Below are 19071 nucleotides of genomic sequence, written 5' to 3' on the forward strand. Positions count from 1 at the left end.
TAGTGGACTTTCTTCATCTCTTGGAGAAGGGTGACTTTAGGGCGGATGCCAGCATTTTAACATACTATTAAGTGGAGTTTGTCCTATGTTTTTGTTGATTACTTGTATGTTAATGTTACTTCCTTTGTAATTGTTGATAGAGTACTGTTGATAGAGTATTATACATACAACTAAATTGACGTCAGTCAATCTATGTGACATGTAGCTACTGACTTGAGTAAGTCATATTTATGTGATTCCCTTAGTGCCCATAAATGTATCCAGTTTTGATTTAAATTCATTAACAGTAGTTGCTGCAACCACCTCTTCCGGCAATCTGTTCCAGAATTTCACTACTTTAATGGTAAAGAATCCTCTTAATTCCTTTCCTGGAGCCTCATGCCTGTGTGTACTAAGTATAGTCCTGACACTGAACATTTAATTCCCAATCCTGTATTTGAACATACTAATTATATCTCCTCTGAACCTCCGTTTCTCCAGTGAAAACATATTCAGCTTGGTTAGCCTATCTTTGTATTCTAGTGATTCAAGACATTTCACTAGTTTAGTCACCCTTCTCTGTACCTGTTCCAATTCATTTATGTCATTTTGAATGTGCGGTGCCCAGAACTGGACATAGAAGTGTGGTCTCACCAATGCCTTGAAAAGGGGCACTATCATCCCTATTTCTTTTTCTGCGTCGGCGGTAAAGAAAGGTCATCTTGAGTAGTTGTGTGAGTATGTAGATAGTGGGTGCACTCCCCCCGACATCGATTGTCATGAACCATGCTTCTGCACAGGAGATGGACACACCATTTGCAAGGGTGGTTGTGCAGGGAGAGTGATCGGTATATGTATGGTATGGTGAGGTTTACCCCCACTTTTCCTTTCTTGACCATTCTTTGGTGCCGCCAGCACTTGTGTCTGTGTCTTTATATTTAGTGTTAAGTTAAGGTTAAGTTATGAATCAAGTTTATAAAGTGTCAGGCATGAAGATACCAGATGGTGAGTTTATGGTAATGTGGAGGTTCCGGTCGGTTTCGTTTCTAGGAATCCAAACCTGCTAATCTCTACAAATTACCCACCACTTCTTGACGTAGCTGACCAGGGCTGTTAGGGAATTTTGTTATTTGAAAGGGCAATCGGAAACAAACCAAATTTTACTGTTTTACATCTTGGATCCTCCGGCAGCTCTGGTGCTCCTGAGGTGCGACCCCACAACTCATCTTGAGGCGTGCTGCTTGGCCGGCCGGAGGCACCGGCACGGTCCCGCTCGTCGGACACTGGATCTGAGGTACCGCTGCAACATTACTCCTGCATATGCAGGGACCCACAGGTACTCATAATTTATCTGGAGCTGGGGAGGTGAGGTCCGCGGCCCTCTTGAACGCTACAAAGTCCTTCTGTTGTCGGCACTGATTTGCTGGGTCTCCTCTGTCACCTAATATTGCCGATCTTGTGATATATATTAGCCACCAATATCCCTGCTTAAAAATACCCCTATTCAGGCAGGTGGACTGTACCTAAGTCAGACCCAGGATAAGTGTAGACCTGCTACTAAAATCATGAATCCTCTACAAAGCATACTGCAGGCTATAAACGACTCTACTGATAGACTGTGCCGGGAGCTGTCTGCAGTCCATGCCTGTGTGTATAATACTTCATCTGCTCCTGCTAATCCTCCTTTTGAAAACACTGCTTTTACAACCCAAGACCATGTTCCTGCTACCTTCTTGGTTGGGAATGGGGCTTCATGTACCCAAGGGGAGTGCTCCATAACCATGGATTATAAGTACCAGAATCATCTGGATACAGCCTCTGTGCATCCTTCGAAGGACTACACACTAGAGACAGACTGTGTGGATGCTTTGCCGCCCTGTCGTCACCGTGAAGAAGCTGGGACCCCCCAAACCCCGGGGAAATCCTGCTTGATGGTCCTATCTGTATCTGCTCATCTACTATGTCATACCCATCTAGGTCCTGATAACGAGGGGATATATCCGAATCTATACTCGAAGCTCCTGATCATTCTTTGCAAGTGGGTGCATAATCCCCTTCTACATGCCACGTATACCTCCTTTCTGGGACTGAAGGACTGGCCGGACTAGATTCACACAATGCATGGAGGCTTAATATGTTTTTTCACCCCTCTTAGTCCTGATTACCTTCGTATCTCTCTTTCTACCATGCCATTTATGTTATTCACCGTTATAGTCTTATGTATACATTTTGCTGATGCCTGTGTTTAATGTCTCCTTGTATCCCTAACACAAAATGCCTATTATATATATCCGTTTAGATTAGGTAACTGGATATAATGTGGTCTGACATATTTCATCGGGAGGCTGAATTTTTTTCTTTTTTTGTTTGATCTGATGCCTTTGGAGTCTGGGGGTTACGCTCCCAAGTTGCTACATTTACTATGATACAATATCCTGTATTAGCAAGGGGGGGGGTTGGTCAAGTTGGGAGGGGGAAGGGAATAGTTAGATAGATAGCCGGGGGGAGGGGGGGGGGTACAGTTCAGGGATCCAAGTGCACCCTAGTTGGGGTTGGGTAGTACAGGGAGGGGGGTTATATAGGTGGGTTGCTTTGGGTGTTTGGGGGGGGGTTTGTTATTTTTTATGACATATACTAATAGGATTGGACCGAATCGTTTGGCTGGTATAGCTAGTACTGCTGAATCACTTTCTACTGACAACCAATGCAATGATTGGCAAATTAGCTCCTCCTAGATGAGCCAGTTCTGAGCGAACATGTTTATGTTTTAATTGTATGGGAAACTCAAACTATGCCCTAGTAGGCGCCCTCGGGTATATACATATACATCCTGAGATGTTCTGGAATATTGTGAATGTATAAATAATCCTGGCTCATCCATGTTCTCCTTTTGAACATCAACAATTTGTACAATGTATGTTTAGCTTAGTGATTCTGTCTGATATACATTTCAACTATACCATGTATGTGGGGGGGGGGGGGGGGTTCGTGTTGTTTGTTATGCAAAACCAAATAAAAAATTGTCGAATTAAAAAAAAAAATTATAAAAGTATCATGCAAATAAACATCGTCTAGGTTTATACACCAATGTATTTATTTATCTTTTCTAAAAAGCACAAGTAGAGATACACAAAAATAATACTTCAGGTAAAAAACAATAACAAAAGCATACATTTAAAGGTTTACAATATTATTTAGGAGGCACTGGTGTACAAAAAGCATATACTAACGATACAGTTCGTGCAAAACAAAATTAAACTTTGCATGTGTAGCACAGAGCTAATTTTAGGTTTGGATGAGGACACTATAAAGTGAACAATAGAAAATGTGTATGCCAATACTGGGAAAAGGCTAAATATATAAATATTCATCTGCCAAGTGACCTGGAAAAAAACAATGCAATTGCAACATGGTTGTTTTCCAAAGGAATCAAAGAAAAAGGACACAAAAGAAAGTGTGTGTATGCTATAAAGCACAAATATTACTGAGGTTTGGGCACAGTGCAACTCATACAGAAGGCAGAGGAGCACAAAAAAAGTGTCTAAAAGGCAGATAGTGTTCATTCTAGCACCCGCTATCTTTGAAAACCCGTGCAGTTCCTCTTCCCTGCCTGGGGTGTCGCTGTCTGCTGTAGTGCTTCTAGCACAGTGTGGTCTGTGCACTGATATGCAAACCCGAACTGTGCTAGAAACACCACAGCAGACAGCGACACCCCAGGCAAGGAAGAGGAACTGCATGGGTTTTCAAAGATAGCGGGTGCTAGAATGAACACTACAGTATCTGCCTTTTAGACACTTTTTTGTGCTCCTCTGCCTTCTGTATGAGTTGCACTGTGCCCAAACCTCAGCGGCCAATCAGGAGCCAGTAAAGTCGGCTCCTGATTGGCTAGAATTCATTCTTAGTCCAGACACCGAGGAGGAAACATCGCTGCAGCTCTGACAGACGGGGAGTTTGCTGGAGTCGCCCGGCAGCTTAAAGAAGAAGCCAGAAGATGGAAGAAGAAGGAAGAATGCCTGGACAATGTCGGACCAAGCCAGAAGAACTTCCATGGAGGACCTGGGTGAGTTGGATTTCCTTCCACAGGTCCACCATGGATTTCTTCGGACCCGGACCTGACGCCGACATGAAGATCGACATGAAGAAGAATGGCGACATGGATCCGGAACCAGGACAAGGCACCGGATCAAGACTCTGGGACCTACCTACGGGATCAAGATAGGTAAGTATCAGTGTGTGTGTAATGTATGTATTAAACTTTTATTTTACAGGTGTCAGTGTGTTTTTATTTAACTATTTTTTTTACTGTGGAACTACAAGACCCAGCGGGCCATTTAATGCCCCGCAGGCTGGGACTTGTGGTTCACCAAGTCCCAGCTTGCAGGGGAGGCTTGCTGGGACTCATAGTTCTACAGTTTAAAACAATAGTTTATTCTTCTATTTTTTACACCAGAATCAGCCCGATGCCCACCGCCCAGGGGCATCGGGGACAGCACCAGGCTTCAGCCTGGTCAGGTAAGTCCTGGAGGGGGGGGGGGCCCTTATTGGGGGGGTCCCCACTCCCCCAGGACCCCTGGCCAGGCTGACTGGTCGGTAGGGTTAATGCTTTGGCCGGGGGGACTTGTATAAAAAGTCTCCCCCCGGCTGTGGCATTACCCTGCTGGCCGGTTTGGCCTGGGGCTGGTTCTTAAAATACGGGGGACCCCTAGTCACTTTGTCCCCCGTATTTTGGGAACCAGCCCCGGACCTGGTTGTTAAAAATCGGGGAACCCCTATTTGTCGGGTTCCCTGATTTTTAATTACCGGCCCCGGCTCTTTCAGCCTGGTGCTGGTTACAGCTGTGGGGGGGACCACACGCCGGTTTTTTTTTTATATTTATTTTTCTATTTTTTTACACTGAAGCCTGCACGGATCTGACTGATCCGTGCAGGCTAAAGCCAAATACGACAGGGAAAGCAAGGTGTATTTTCCTGTCGTATTTGTGTGCCAATTAGCAGCTGTATTATCAATACGACTGCTTAGTACATCAGGAACCACCATTCTTTTGAATGGTGATTTCTGTCGTATTCTATCGATGGTGTAGACATTCGTATTTGTAAATACAAATACGAATGTTCCATCATTAGAAATACGAATTGTTGTATTTTCGGGATTGTAAATCCCGAAAATACAAATGTGTAAAAGATAGGTGTATTTCTGCCTACGAATACACCTATTTTTTACGAATCCATTTTGGTAAATTTCCCCCATAATGTTACAGGAATAAATAAGCATAGAACTTTTAACTGTATGTTCTCTGACTAGTGATTTAGGGGGATATGCAATCCTCCACCGCTATTTCCGATGGGGGAAATAGCGGCGGATACCTAATTAATGTTGTCTTTACTGACAGCATTGAAGAGGCATCATGGCAGAACAAGCTCGACTTTAAAAGCTGTCAGGCCCGTTCTGCCGATAACGGAAGTGGATTGTCCCGATCATGGCCGTATATCAACAATCCATGGCCGTTTACGCGGACACGCCCCCTTTTTCACCAATGTTTAATCCCGCCTGCCGATTTGCTGTCGATCAAAATGCAAACGGACCAGGATCATGACTGTCAGGACGGACCGACAGTCATGATCCTGGATTACATATTCCCTTTAACCTTTTGAGTGGCAACATCTCTGTGAGCGATGTTCAAAATATCCGCCTCGCTCTCATTGTTATATAAAATTCAAATAAAAAATGTTGTGTGAAAAAAAAAGATTCTATTTCCTATATAAGGTAAACATTACAGCCCATCATGATGAATAACAATGTTGGCTTGGTCATTTTCATACCTATTTTGAGAAATTCACTTGGCACTCAAAGGGTTAATTCTGTTTTGGTCAAATAGCAAGCAGAACATGGTCGAATGAAAAACCTAAGAGATCAGTATACACTGACGAAAATAAACAAGATCTATAATGTAAGCTATGAGATTGGCAGCTGTCAGAACAGCAATGGCTACTAATTTATCCCAATTACATAATCCACTCCGACCTGAATAGCGACTGCATTCGTTTGGACGTTGTGTGGTTCCCCTGTACTTTGAGTCAAATTGGAAGATTGGCCAGATGATCAGGGCGGAAGCATAAAACAGGACAGAAAGGAGGACGTAGGCACTGAGAGACTTCTCAAAAGTACAGGGCAACCAACTGGTACATTCCCCGACATAAAATAATCACCAAAACAGACAGGATAAAACAAATACAGTAAACAGATAAGCACCACTTAAGTGCATCATGTTTGGTGTACAGCGGGGGATCTGAAATGAAGACAAAAATAACACAGGCAATGAAGCTTTCTATAACTTTTAAAAGTCCAGGAACAGTTGCCATGTATCCAGTAACTTCTCCCGGCTGGGCTCTTGTTAAAGACACCTCAATGATATATGCCAGCGTGGTGAGACAGGAAAACACTACAGCCACAATCTGGTAGGTGCGCCTCTCGCTGCCGTAACTTTTGTCTTCCAAGTAGAACAGTGGGTTCAGAACGGTGGCAGAGAGGCACATCAACACAGCAAACATAGCAAAAGTGATGGGGAAGTTTTTCCAAGACACTGGCATCCGGTTTTGCACCCCTGTAAATTCCACCACAAGGATTATTATAGTGACAGCGAAACAGAAGCACCAGGAGAACATGCAAAAGTCTCCGGTTCCACTGCCCCAACCTCCTCTGTGCACAACCAAGCTGAACGTAACGCAGGCAACGATGGCTGCCAGAATGCGCACAATCCCAACTGGAGACTTTAGGGTGTGGGTGTTGCCCACCACGATTTTCGTGCGTTGGACTGGCATGGTTCTTGTACCTTTGAAAAGAAAGAAAAAGGGATGTCAAATATTGTATTAAAAAAGGCCTCAACGAGGCAATGGAATTAAACATAGTATTATAGAACAATTATTGCTTTCCTTGTCTGGTTCTGTATCATTTAATGGATTGTACCATGTGACTATGTGTAGGTGTCGAAGATAATAATATGTCCATGAAGGACAACAGCGGGCCTTCTTCAATATAAAGAATCCTTATATAATATCGATAAGACCCCCCCTCTTTTAGTATAAATTAGTTTAGACCCTACCCCCCCCCCCCCTTTTTTTAATACAATATTAGCCTGGATAAACCACCACAAAAGCTATATGGTGATAAACTATAAAAAGAGTCTCTCCATAATGTACTGCTATATATATATATAAAATTATACCGTATAAATTATGTCTTCATACATCCACCAATTAACGTTATTTTGTAAATAATAAAATACCATTTAGGTTATATGTTGGATATATATGTGTATATATTTTTATATATTTTTATATATTTTTTTTTTATTTTTCTATTATTATTATTTGTATTTGTGCATCTCTTTCCATATATAATAAGATGATATGTGAAGTCCTATATATTTACCCTCTCTACCATATCAAATATTATTACCTTTTTTTTATATATATTGTACTTATTTTCATCCCCATGACCTTGCTGTGTATATACGCAAAATTGCTTACTAATAATGCTCCCCAGAAAAATAATGACTTTTTTTCGCTATGGGCAGGGGTTAATAGTAGAAAACGATATACGAGTGTAACATTCATGTGTTAAAATAAAGTTGCTTTTGTTCAAATAAAGGGGCAGTTCTAATACTGCACCCATCCATGATAAACAAATTCCATCTCTATGGCGACTGGCTCCGCTCCCCCGGAAGTGACGCATAACATACCACCTAAAGATGCGATGACGCGGGTATACAGCGTCACCGCATCTAGACAAATTAGGGCTTGTCAAGCCCGGACCACGTGTTAGTACACGTGTCATATGGCCGAATTCCGGCCAATACAACCACTGAGCTTCCGGCGGAAGCGGGAAGTCATTCTCGGCAGGTAGAACGCATATGCGTTCCACCCATATATCGCTATGAATCCAAGCTTACGAATATCGTTTTCTTAGAAAATAACACAGAGGCAGCTAACTGAGGACTCGTTTTCCAACCTAGACTGTCAATCTTAGTACCAAATGTCCTCCCCTCTGTCCATAACTGTGTTACTTGCGGGGAACAAAGTGACCTTTTGACCCGGAAGTGATAATTATTAACACAATATATTTTCATGATTTAACAGATACCCACTGGGAATATTAAATGTTTTATGGTATTATACCTACTATATCAGTATGTTTGTCTCCTACTTTATGATTAAACATTGAAATTATGATTGTAATGTATTATTACTCTGATTGAATGTCAATTGGCTACTCATTAGTATGGGTATATATACCCCTAGCCACCACACTAGAAGCCACCTTTGAAAAAGCCACAAGCTAGTGGCGAAACGCGTCAGCTGCAGCCTCTCACTCCTACAGATTGGACCCATATTACCATCCAGTCCATCGTCTGCCTACTTTTGGGAATTTCAACTCTGATCCACCCTCCAAGACCTCTACAGGACACTGAACTCCAGGTGAGCCCCGCCATCCATAGCCACCTGTATGAGACAGTGGTCCCTCATCAAATACCTCAAGTGGGACTGATAACTCTCCACCACAATAGTGACCAGGGGCAACCAGCAGCTTTTTCCTCCAGGTGAGCCAACACCATCATAGCCACCTGTTAGAGGTTCTGCCATCCCCCCTTTATCAAACCTAGTCCAGGTTGGAGAATTCCTGCCCACCCTCCTTCAGTGCTTACAACATTCACTGCAATTTCATATATGGGAGGTACCCAAATGGGGTATTGAATACCAATTTCTCTGAAAGCCAATAGAGGGATAAAATACGGACATTTCTCCATTGATTCCTCCAGCGGCTACTACCATCTATCCGTGAACATAGAGAGGACCAGTGAATTGTCCCCCAAAATCTTTTCCCCATTCATCTTCCCAATCGGCAGATATACCATTGGTTAAGTGCACTTTCCAATCTGGACTGATACTCAATAGGGCATTGGCCCTTACGGATCCATATCCAATCAAAGAGTGAGACCTTCTTTTTAACATTTTTATTGTGCGATATTGTCATGTGCAAATGTATGTAATGTTTTTATTTATCTTTGTGATATAAATTGTTTTTTCACCATAAAGTTGTTCAATCTATTCATTGTGACACCAGCGCTGCTTCTCTGAAACTTCATTTCTACCAATGTAGGTGAAAATGATAATTTTCACTTACTTTTATAGAAAATAAGTACCTCACAGTGGCTGGAACATCTCATACTGTTTTTGGCTTTCATCCCCCAACCATTCCGCCGTGGCCAGAACATTTTCTGCGTCGGTTCCGGCTTTCACTCCCAGAAGCATCCCGTCGCGTCCAGAACATCTCATGCGTCGGTTCCAGCTTTCAATTCCAAAAACACCTCGCCGCGGCCAGAACATCTCATCCGTCGGTTCCGGCTTCCCCAAGCACCTTGCCAAGGCGCTGACATTTCATTCACAGGTTCCAGCTTTCACCCTCCAGGCACATAGCTGCATACTGTATGGACAAGTTATTCGCCGGATCCAGTTTTCACATCCCAATCAAGTGTGATATTATACAATGGTGTGAAAGTGATATATGGGGCCTATATATTATCACTTCATTTCTGCCAATGTAGGTGAAAATGATCATTTTCACTTACTTTTGTAGAAAATAAGTACGTCCCAGCGGCCGGAACATCTCATGCTCCGTTTTTGGCTTTCAACCCTCAACCATTACGCCGTGGCCGGAACATTTTCTGCGTCGCTTCCAGCTTTCACTCCCAAAAGCATCCCGTCGCGTCCAGAACATCTCATGCGTCGGTTCTGGCTTTCACTCCTAAAAGAACCTCGTCGTGGCCAAAACATCTCATCCGTCGGTTTCGGCTTAACCCCCCCAAGCACCTTGCCAAGTCGGGAACATTTCATTCACATGTTCCAGATTTTACCCTCCAGGCACATAGCTGCGTACAAGTTATATTCAGATTCCGGTTTTCACACCCCAATCGAATGTGAAAGGGTACAGCAGTGTGAAAGTGGTATATGGGGTCTTTTTTTTTACCAAAGTAGGTGAAAATAACAATTTTCACAAATTTTTGTAGAAAATAAGTACTTTGCAGCAGTCGGTACATCTCATGCGCCGGTTCCAGCTTTCACTGCCCAACCATCACGCCGGAACATTTCTTGTGCCGGTTCCAGGTTTCACCCACAAAAGCACCTTGCCAAGTCGGGAACATTTCATTCACAGGTTCCAGCTTTTACCCTCCAGGCACATAGCCGTGTACGGAACAAATTATTCCCAGGTTCCGATTTTCACACCCCAATCGAATGTGAAAGGGTACAGCGGTGTGAAAATAATATATGGGGCCTATAAATGATCACATTTTTTTTACCAAAGAAGGTGGAAATAACAATTTTCACCTACTTTTGTAGAAAATAAGTACCTCACAGCAGCCGGTACATCTCATGCGCAGGTTTCGGCTTTCACCGCCAAACCACCACGCCGCTACTGGAACATTCCTTTCACCGGTTCCAGGTTCCACCCACAAAAGCACCTTGCCAAGGCAGTACCATTTCATTCACAGGTTCCAGCTTTCACCCTCCAGGCACATAGCTGCATATGGACAAGTTATTTGCCGGATCCAGTTTTCACTTCCCAATCAAGTGTGATAGGGTAAAGTGGTGTGAAAGTGGTTTATGGGGACTATATATTATCACTTAATTTCTACCAAAGTAGGTGAAATTGATAATTTTCACTTACTTTTGTAGAAAATAAGTACCTCACAGCGGCCGAAACATCTCATGCTCCGTTTTTGGCTTTTACCCCCCAACCATCACGCCGCAGCCGAAACATTTTCTGCGTCCGTGCCAGCTTTCATTCCCAAAAGCATCTCGTCGCAGGCCAGAACATCTCATGCGTCGGTTTTGGCTTTCACTCCCAAAAGCACCTCGTCGCGTGCCAGAACATCTCATGCGTCGGTGACGGCTTTCACTCCCAAAAGCATACCGTCGCGGCCAGAACATCTCATGCGTCGGTTCCAGCTTTCACTTCCAAAAGTTCCTCGTCACGGCCAGAACATCTCATCCGTCGGTTCCGGCTTCAACCCCCAAGCACCTTGCTAAGTCAGAAACATTTCATCACAGGTTCCAGATTTTACCCTCCAGGCACATAGCTGCGTACAAGTTATTCCCAGATTCCGGTTTTCACACCCCAATCGAATGTGAAAGGGTACAGCGGTGTGAAAGTGGTATATGGGGTCTAAAAATTATCACTTTTTTTTTACCAAAGTAGGTGAAAATAACAATTTTCACCTACTTTTGTAGAAAAAAGTACCTTGCAGCAGTCGGTACATCTCATGCGCCGGTTCCGGCTTTCACTGCCCAACCATCACGCCAGAACATTTCTTGTGCCGGTTCCAGGTTTCACCCACAAAAGCACCTTGCCAAGTCGGTGACATTTCATTCACAGGTTCCAGCTTTCACCCTCCAGGCACATAGCTGCATATGGACAAGTTATTCGCCGGATCCAGTTTCCACATCCCAATCAAGTGTGATAGGGTACAATGGTGTGAAAGTGATATATGGGGCCTATACATTATCACTTCATTTCTACCAATGTAGGTGAAAATGATAATTTTCACTTACTTTTATAGAAAATAAGTACCTCACAGTGGCTGGAACATCTCATACTGTTTTTGGCTTTCATCCCCCAACCATTACGCCGTGGCCAGAACATTTTCTGCGTCGGTTCCGGCTTTCACTCCCAGAAGCATCCCGTCGCGTCCAGAACATCTCATGCGTCGGTTCCAGCTTTCAATTCCAAAAACACATCGCCGCGGCCAGAACATCTCATCCGTCGGTTCCGGCTTTACCCCCAAGCACCTTGCCAAGGCGCTGACATTTCATTCACAGGTTCCAGCTTTCACCCTCCAGGCACATAGCTGCATATGGACAAGTTATTCGCCGGATCCAGTTTTCACATCCCAATCAAGTGTGATAGGGTACAATGGTGTGAAAGTGATATATGGAGCCTATATATTATCACTTCATTTTTGCCAATGTAGGTGAAAATGATAATTTTCACTTACTTTTGTAGAAATAAGTACGTCACAGCGGCCGGAACATCTCATGCTCCGTTTTTGGCTTTCACCCCTCAACCATTACGCCATGGCTGGAACATTTTCTGCGTCGGTTCCGGCTTTCACTCCCAAAAGCATCCCGTCGCGTCCAGAACATCTCATGCGTCGGTTCTGGCTTTCACTCCTAAAAGCACCTCGTCGTGGCCAGAACATCTCATCCGTCGGTTCTGGCTTAACCCCCCAAGCACCTTGCCAAGTCGGGAACATTTCATTCACAGGTTCCAGCTTTTACCCTCCAGGCACATAGCCGTGTACGGAACAAATTATTCCCAGGTTCTGATTTTCACACCCCAATCGAATGTGAAAGGGTACAGCGGTGTGAAAATAATATATGGGGCCTATAAATGATCACATTTTTTTTACCAAAGAACGTGGAAATAACAATTTTCACCTACTTTTGTAGAAAATAAGTACCTCACAGCAGCCGGTACATCTCATGCGCAGGTTTCGGCTTTCACCGCCAAACCACCACGCCGCTACTGGAACATTCCTTTCACCGGTTCCAGGTTTCACCCACAAAAGCACCTTGCCGAGGCAGTACCATTTTATTCACAGGTTCCAGCTTTCACCCTCCAGGCACATAGCTGCATATGGACAAGTTATTTGCCGGATCCAGTTTTCACTTCCCAATCAAGTGTGATAGGGTACAGTGGTGTGAAAGTGGTTTATGGGGACTATATATTATCACTTCATTTCTACCAAAGTAGTTGAAATTGATCATTTTCACTTACTTTTGTAGAAAATAAGAACGTCACAGCGGCCGAAACATCTCATGCTCCGTTTTTGGCTTTCACTCCCCCACCATCACGCCGCTGCCGGAACATTTTCTGCGTCGGTTCCAGCTTTCATTCCCAAAAGCATCTCGTCGCAGGCCAGAACATCTCATGCGTCGGTTCTGGCTTTCACTCCCAAAAGCACCTCGTCGTGACCAGAACATCTCATCCGTCGGTTCTGGCTTTACCCCCCAAGCACCTTGCCAAGGTGGGAGCATTTCATTCACAGGTTCAAGCTTTTACCCTCCAGGCTATTCGCCGGTTCCGGTTTTCACACCCCAATCAAATGTGAAAGGGTACAGCGGTGTGAAACTGGTATATGGGGCCTATAAATTATCACTTTTTTTTTTTACCAAAGTAGGTGAAAATTATTATTTTCACCTACTTTAGTAGAAAAAAGTATTACTGATATTCAATAAAAAAGCAATGCAGACAATATCACTGCTATCTCCGGCACTGATATCAGCCCTGATTTGGCTCGCTGTCTGCATAAAATAATATAAGGACCTCAATTCATCAAACTTTAAACATAATTTACGGAAGACCATACATATGTGATAAATATACTTGTATGCCAGGAAGATATTATCGCGCCTGCTTATCTGTTGTGGGTAGCTGCTCCTGCAATTTGACGTTTGGAATATGCTGTAGTAAAAATGATGTCACAGTAGTCCAGAGACGTAGTTGGGTAAGCAGTTGACATCACAATTCATTCGTGGAGAAGGTCTACCTGAAAAAAAGAAGGAGGCGCGATAATATGTTCATTACATACATGCATATTTATTAATAATGTGTCTTACATCGTAACACACATAAATGCAGTACTATACAGACAACACAAGTCATCCTTATCAGTTCCTGCTCAGTGATTGCAAATACATGCCACAGCACATATTAGACCCTTAACTGTGGACCAGTTACTCAGTTTTACAAACTGAGCAGGTCCCCGGGTATGTGCTCTGCAGCAGCCAGTCTTGAGGAGCTGTCAGGGACTATCACCCCCCAAAGCACCTCACAGTGCCTGGAACATCTCATGCGCCAGTTTAGGCTGTCACCCGCCTTCAAGCCCATCGCAAAAGCATGACAATCTCATGCGCCGGATCTGGCACCTCTCCAAAGCACCTCAACGCGGCCGGAACATTTCATGCGCCGCTTCAGGCTTTCACCCCCAAAAACACCACGCCGCGGGCAGAACATTTATTGCGCCGGTTCCAACTTTCACCCCCAAAAGCACCTCGTCGCAGCCAGAATATCTCATACGTCGGTTCAGGCTTCAACCCCTCCCAAGCACCTTGCCAAGGTGGGAACATTTCATTCACAGGTTCCAGCTTTTACCCTCCAGGCACATTGCTGCATATGGACAAGTTATTCGCCAGATCCAGTTTTCACACCCCAATCAAGTGTTATAACATTTCCTGCACCGGTTCCGGCTTTCACTCCAAAAAGCACCTCGTTGCGGGCCAGAACATCTCATGCGTCGGTTTCCGGCTTTCACACCCCAATCTAATGTGAAAGGGTACAGTGGTGTGAAAGTGGTATATGGGGCCTATAAATGAACACATTTTTTTTTTACCAAAGTAGGTGGAAATAACAATTTTCACCTACTTTTGTAGAAAATAAATAACTCACACGCCGCGACCGGAACATTCCTTGCGTCAGTTCCGGCTTTCACTCCCAAAAGCACATCGTCGCGTGCCAGAACATCTCATGCGTCGGTTCCGGCTTTCACTCCCAAAAGCATACCGTCGCGGCCAGAACATCTCATGCGTCGGTTCCAGCTTTCACTTCCAAAAGCACCTCGTCACGGCCAGAACATCTCATCCGTCGGTTCCGGCTTCAACCCCCAAGCACCTTGCTAAGTCAGGAACATTTCATCACAGGTTCCAGATTTTACCCTCCAGGCACATAGCTGCGTACAAGTTATTCCCAGATTCCGGTTTTCACACCCCAATCGAATGTGAAAGGGTACAGCGGTGTGAAAGTGGTATATGGGGTCTAAAAATTATCACTTTTTTTTTACCAAAGTAGGTGAAAATAACAATTTTCATCTACTTTTGTAGAAAATAAGTACCTTGCAGCAGTCGGTACATCTCATGCGCCGGTTCCGGCTTTCACTGCCCAACCATCACGCCAGAACATTTCTTGTGCCGGTTCCAAGTTTCACCCACAAAAGCACCTTGCCAAGGCGGTGACATTTCATTCACAGGTTCCAGCTTTCACCCTCCAGGCACATAGCTGCATATGGACAAGTTATTTGCCGGATCCAGTTTTCACTTCCCAATCAAGTGTGATAGGGTACAGTGGTGTGAAAGTGGTTTATGGGGACTATATATTATCACTTCATTTCTACCAAAGTAGGTGAAATTGATCATTTTCACTTACTTTTGTAGAAAATAAGTACCTCACAGCGGCCGAAACATCTCATGCTCCGTTTTTGGCTTTCACCCCCCCAACCATCACGCCGCAGCTGGAACATTTTCTGCTTCGGTTCCAGCTTTCATTCCCAAAAGCATCTCGTCGCAGGCCAGAACATCTCATGTGTCGGTTCTGGCTTTCACTCCCAAAAGAACCTCGTCGTGGCCAGCACATCTCATCCGTCGGTTCCGGCTTTACCCCCCAAGCACCTTGCCAAGGTGGGAACATTTCATTCACAGGTTCCAGCTTTTACCCTCCAGGCACATAGCCGCGTAGTCGTACATAAGCTATTCGCCGGTTCCGGTTTTCACACCCCAATCAAATGTGAAAGGGTACAGCGGTGTGAAAGGGGTATATGGGGCCTATAAATTATCACTTTTTTTTTTACCAAAGTAGGTGAAAATTATTATTTTCACCTACTTTAGTAGAAAAAAGTATTACTGACATTCAATAAAAAAGCAATGCAGACAATATCACTGCTATCTCTCGCACTGATATAAGTCCTGATTTGGCTCGCTGTCTGCATAAAATAATATAAGGACCTCAATTCATCAAACTTTAAACATAATTTACGGAAGACCATACATATTTGATAAATATACATGTATGCCAGGAAGATATTATCGCGCCTGCTTACCTGTTGTGGGTAGCTGCTCCTGCAATTTGACGTTTGGAATATGCTGTAGTAAAAATGATGTCACAGTAGTCCAGAGACGTAGCTGGGTAAGTAGTTGACATCACAATTCATTCGTGGAGAAGGTCTACCTGAAAAAAATAAGAAGGAGGCGCGATAACATGTTCATGACATACATGCATATTTATTAATAATGTGTCTTACATCGTAACACACATAAATGCAGTACTATACAGTCAACACAAGTCATCCTTATCAGTTCCTGCCCCAGTGATTGCAAATACATGCTACAGCACATATTAGACCCTTAACTGTGGACCCGTTACTCAGTTTTACAAACTGAGCAGGTCCCCGGGTATGTGCTCTGCAGCAGCCAGTCTTGAGGAGCTGTCAGGGACTATCACCCCCCAAAGCACCTCACAGTGCCTGGAACATCTCATGCGCCAGTTTAGGCTTTCACCCGCCTTCAAGCCCATCGCAAAAGCATGACAATCTCATGCGCCGGATCTGGCACCTCTCCAAAGCACCTCAACGCGGCCGGAACATTTCATGCGCCGCTTCCGGCTTTCACCCCCCAAACACCACGCCGCGGGCAGAACATTTATTGCGCCGGTTCCAACTTTCACCCCCAAAAGCACCTCGTCGCAGCCAGAATATCTCATACGTCGGTTCAGGCTTCAACCCCTCCCAAGCACCTTGCCAAGGTGGGAACATTTCATTCACAGGTTCCAGCTTTTACCCTCCAGGCACATAGCTGCATATGGACAAGTTATTCGCCTGATCCAGTTTTCACACCCCAATCAAGTGTTATAACATTTCCTGCACCGGTTCACTCCAAAAAGCACCTCGTCGCGGGCCAAAACATCTCATGCGTCGGTTTCCGGCTTTCACACCTTAATCTAATGTGAAAGGGTACAGTGGTGTGAAAGTGGTATATGGGGCCTATAAATGATCACATTTTTTTTACCAAAGTAGGTGGAAATAACAATTTTCACCTACTTTTGTAGAAAATAAGTAACTCACACGCCGCGACCGGAACATTCCTTGCATCGGTTCCGGCTTTCACTCCCAAAAGCACCTCGTCGCGTGCCAGAACATCTCATGCGTCGGTTCTGGCTTTCACTCCCAAAAGCATACCGTCGCGGCCAGAACATCTCATGCGTCGGTTCCAGCTTTCACTTCCAAAAGCCCCTCGTCACGGCCAGAACATCTCATCCGTCGGTTCCGGCTTCAACCCCCAAGCACCTTGCTAAGTCAGGAACATTTCATCACAGGTTCCAGATTTTACCCTCCAGGCACATAGCTGCGTACAAGTTATTCCCAGATTCCGGTTTTCACACCCAAATCGAATGTGAAAGGGTACAGCGGTGTGAAAGTGGTATATGGGGTCTAAAAATTATCACTTTCTTTTACCAAAGCAGGTGAAAATAAAAATGTTCACCTACTTTTGTAGAAAATAAGTACCTTGCAGCAGTCGGTACATCTCATGCGTCGGTTCCAGCTTTCAGTTCCAAAAACACCTCGCCGCGGCCAGAACATCTCATCCGTCGGTTCCGGCTTTACCCCCCAAGCACCTTGCCAAGGTGGGAACATTTCATTCACAGGTTCCAGCTTTTACCCTCCAGGCACATAGCCGCGTACATAACAAGCTATTCGCCGGTTCAGGTTTTCACACCCCAATCAAATGTGAAAGGGTACAGCGGTGTGAAAGTGGTATATGGGGCCTATAAATTATCACTTTTTTTTTTTACCAAAGTAGGTGAAAATTATTATTTTCACCTACTTCAGTAGAAAAAAGTATTACTGACATTCAATAAAAAAGCAATGCAGACAATATCACTGCTATCTCCCGCACTGATATCAGCCCTGATTTGGCTCGCTGTCTGCATAAAATAATATAAGGACCTCAATTCATCAAACTTTAAACATAATTTAAGGAAGACCATACATATTTGATAAATATACATGTATGCCAGGAAGATATTATCGCGCCTGCTTACCTGTTGTGGGTAGCTGCTCCTGCAATTTGACGTTTGGAATATGCTGTCGTAAAAATGATGTCACAGTAGTCCAGAGACGTAGCTGGGTAAGTAGTTGACATCACAATTCATTCGTGGAGAAGGTCTACCTGAAAAAAATAAGAAGGAGGCGCGATAACATGTTCATGACATACATGCATCTTTATTAATAATGTGTCTTACATCGTAACACACATAAATGCAGTACTATACAGACAACACAAGTCATCCTTTTCAGTTCCTGCCCCAGTGATTGCAAATACATGCTACAGCACATATTAGACCCTTAACTGTGGACCCGTTACTCAGTTTTACAAACTGAGCAGGTCCCCGGGTATGTGCTCTGCAGCAGCCAGTCTTGAGGAGCTGTCAGGGACTATCACCCCCCAAAGCACCTCACAGTGCCTGGAACATCTCATGCGCCAGTTTAGGCTTTCACCCGCCTTCAAGCCCATCGCAAAAGCATGACAATCTCATGCGCCGGATCTGGCACCTCTCCAAAGCACCTCAACGCGGCCGGAACATTTCATGCGCCGCTTCCGGCTTTCACCCCCCAAACACCACGCCGCGGGCAGAACATTTATTGCGCCGGTTCCAACTTTCACCCCCAAAAGCACCTCGTCGCAGCCAGAATATCTCATACGTCGGTTCAGGCTTCAACCCCTCCCAAGCACCTTGCCAAGGTGGGAACATTTCATTTACAGGTTCCAGCTTTTACCCTCCAGGCACATAGCTGCATATGGACAAGTTATTCGCCTGATCCAGTTTTCACACCCCAATCAAGTGTTATAACATTTCCTGCACCGGTTCCGGCTTTCACTCCCAAAAGCACCTCGTCGCAGGCCAGAACATCTCATGCGTCGGTTTCCGGCTTTCACACCTTAATCTAATGTGAAAGGGTACAGCGGTGTGAAAGTGGTATATGAGGCCTATAAATGATCAAATTTTTTTTACCAAAGTAGGTGGAAATAACAATTTTCACCTACTTTTGTAGAAAATAAGTAACTCACACGCCGCGACCGGAACATTCCTTGCGTCGGTTCTGGCTTTCACTCCCAAAAGCACCTCGTCGTGTGCCAGAACATCTCATGCGTCGGTTCCGGCTTTCACTCCCAAAAGCATACCGTCGCGGCCAGAACATCTCATGCGTCG

General features: G+C 44.4%; 1 pseudogene across 1 annotated transcript; it reads right to left on the reverse strand.

Annotated features, from left to right (window-relative positions):
- Nucleotides 1-3785: 3785 nt before the first annotated feature.
- On the reverse strand, nt 3786-13579 carry LOC146042546 (myeloid-associated differentiation marker homolog; annotated as a pseudogene). Its single transcript, XR_014463912.1, has 2 exons — nt 13420-13579; nt 3786-6808 (listed from the first exon to the last, which is right to left on the reverse strand). The product of XR_014463912.1 is annotated as a myeloid-associated differentiation marker homolog (transcript).
- Between the last annotated feature and the right edge of the window lie 5492 nt (nt 13580-19071).

The sequence above is a fragment of the Crinia signifera genome, chromosome 19 (genome assembly GCF_055691185.1).
Source record: "Crinia signifera chromosome 19, ASM5569118v1, whole genome shotgun sequence".
Classification (NCBI taxonomy): Eukaryota; Metazoa; Chordata; class Amphibia; order Anura; family Myobatrachidae; genus Crinia; species Crinia signifera.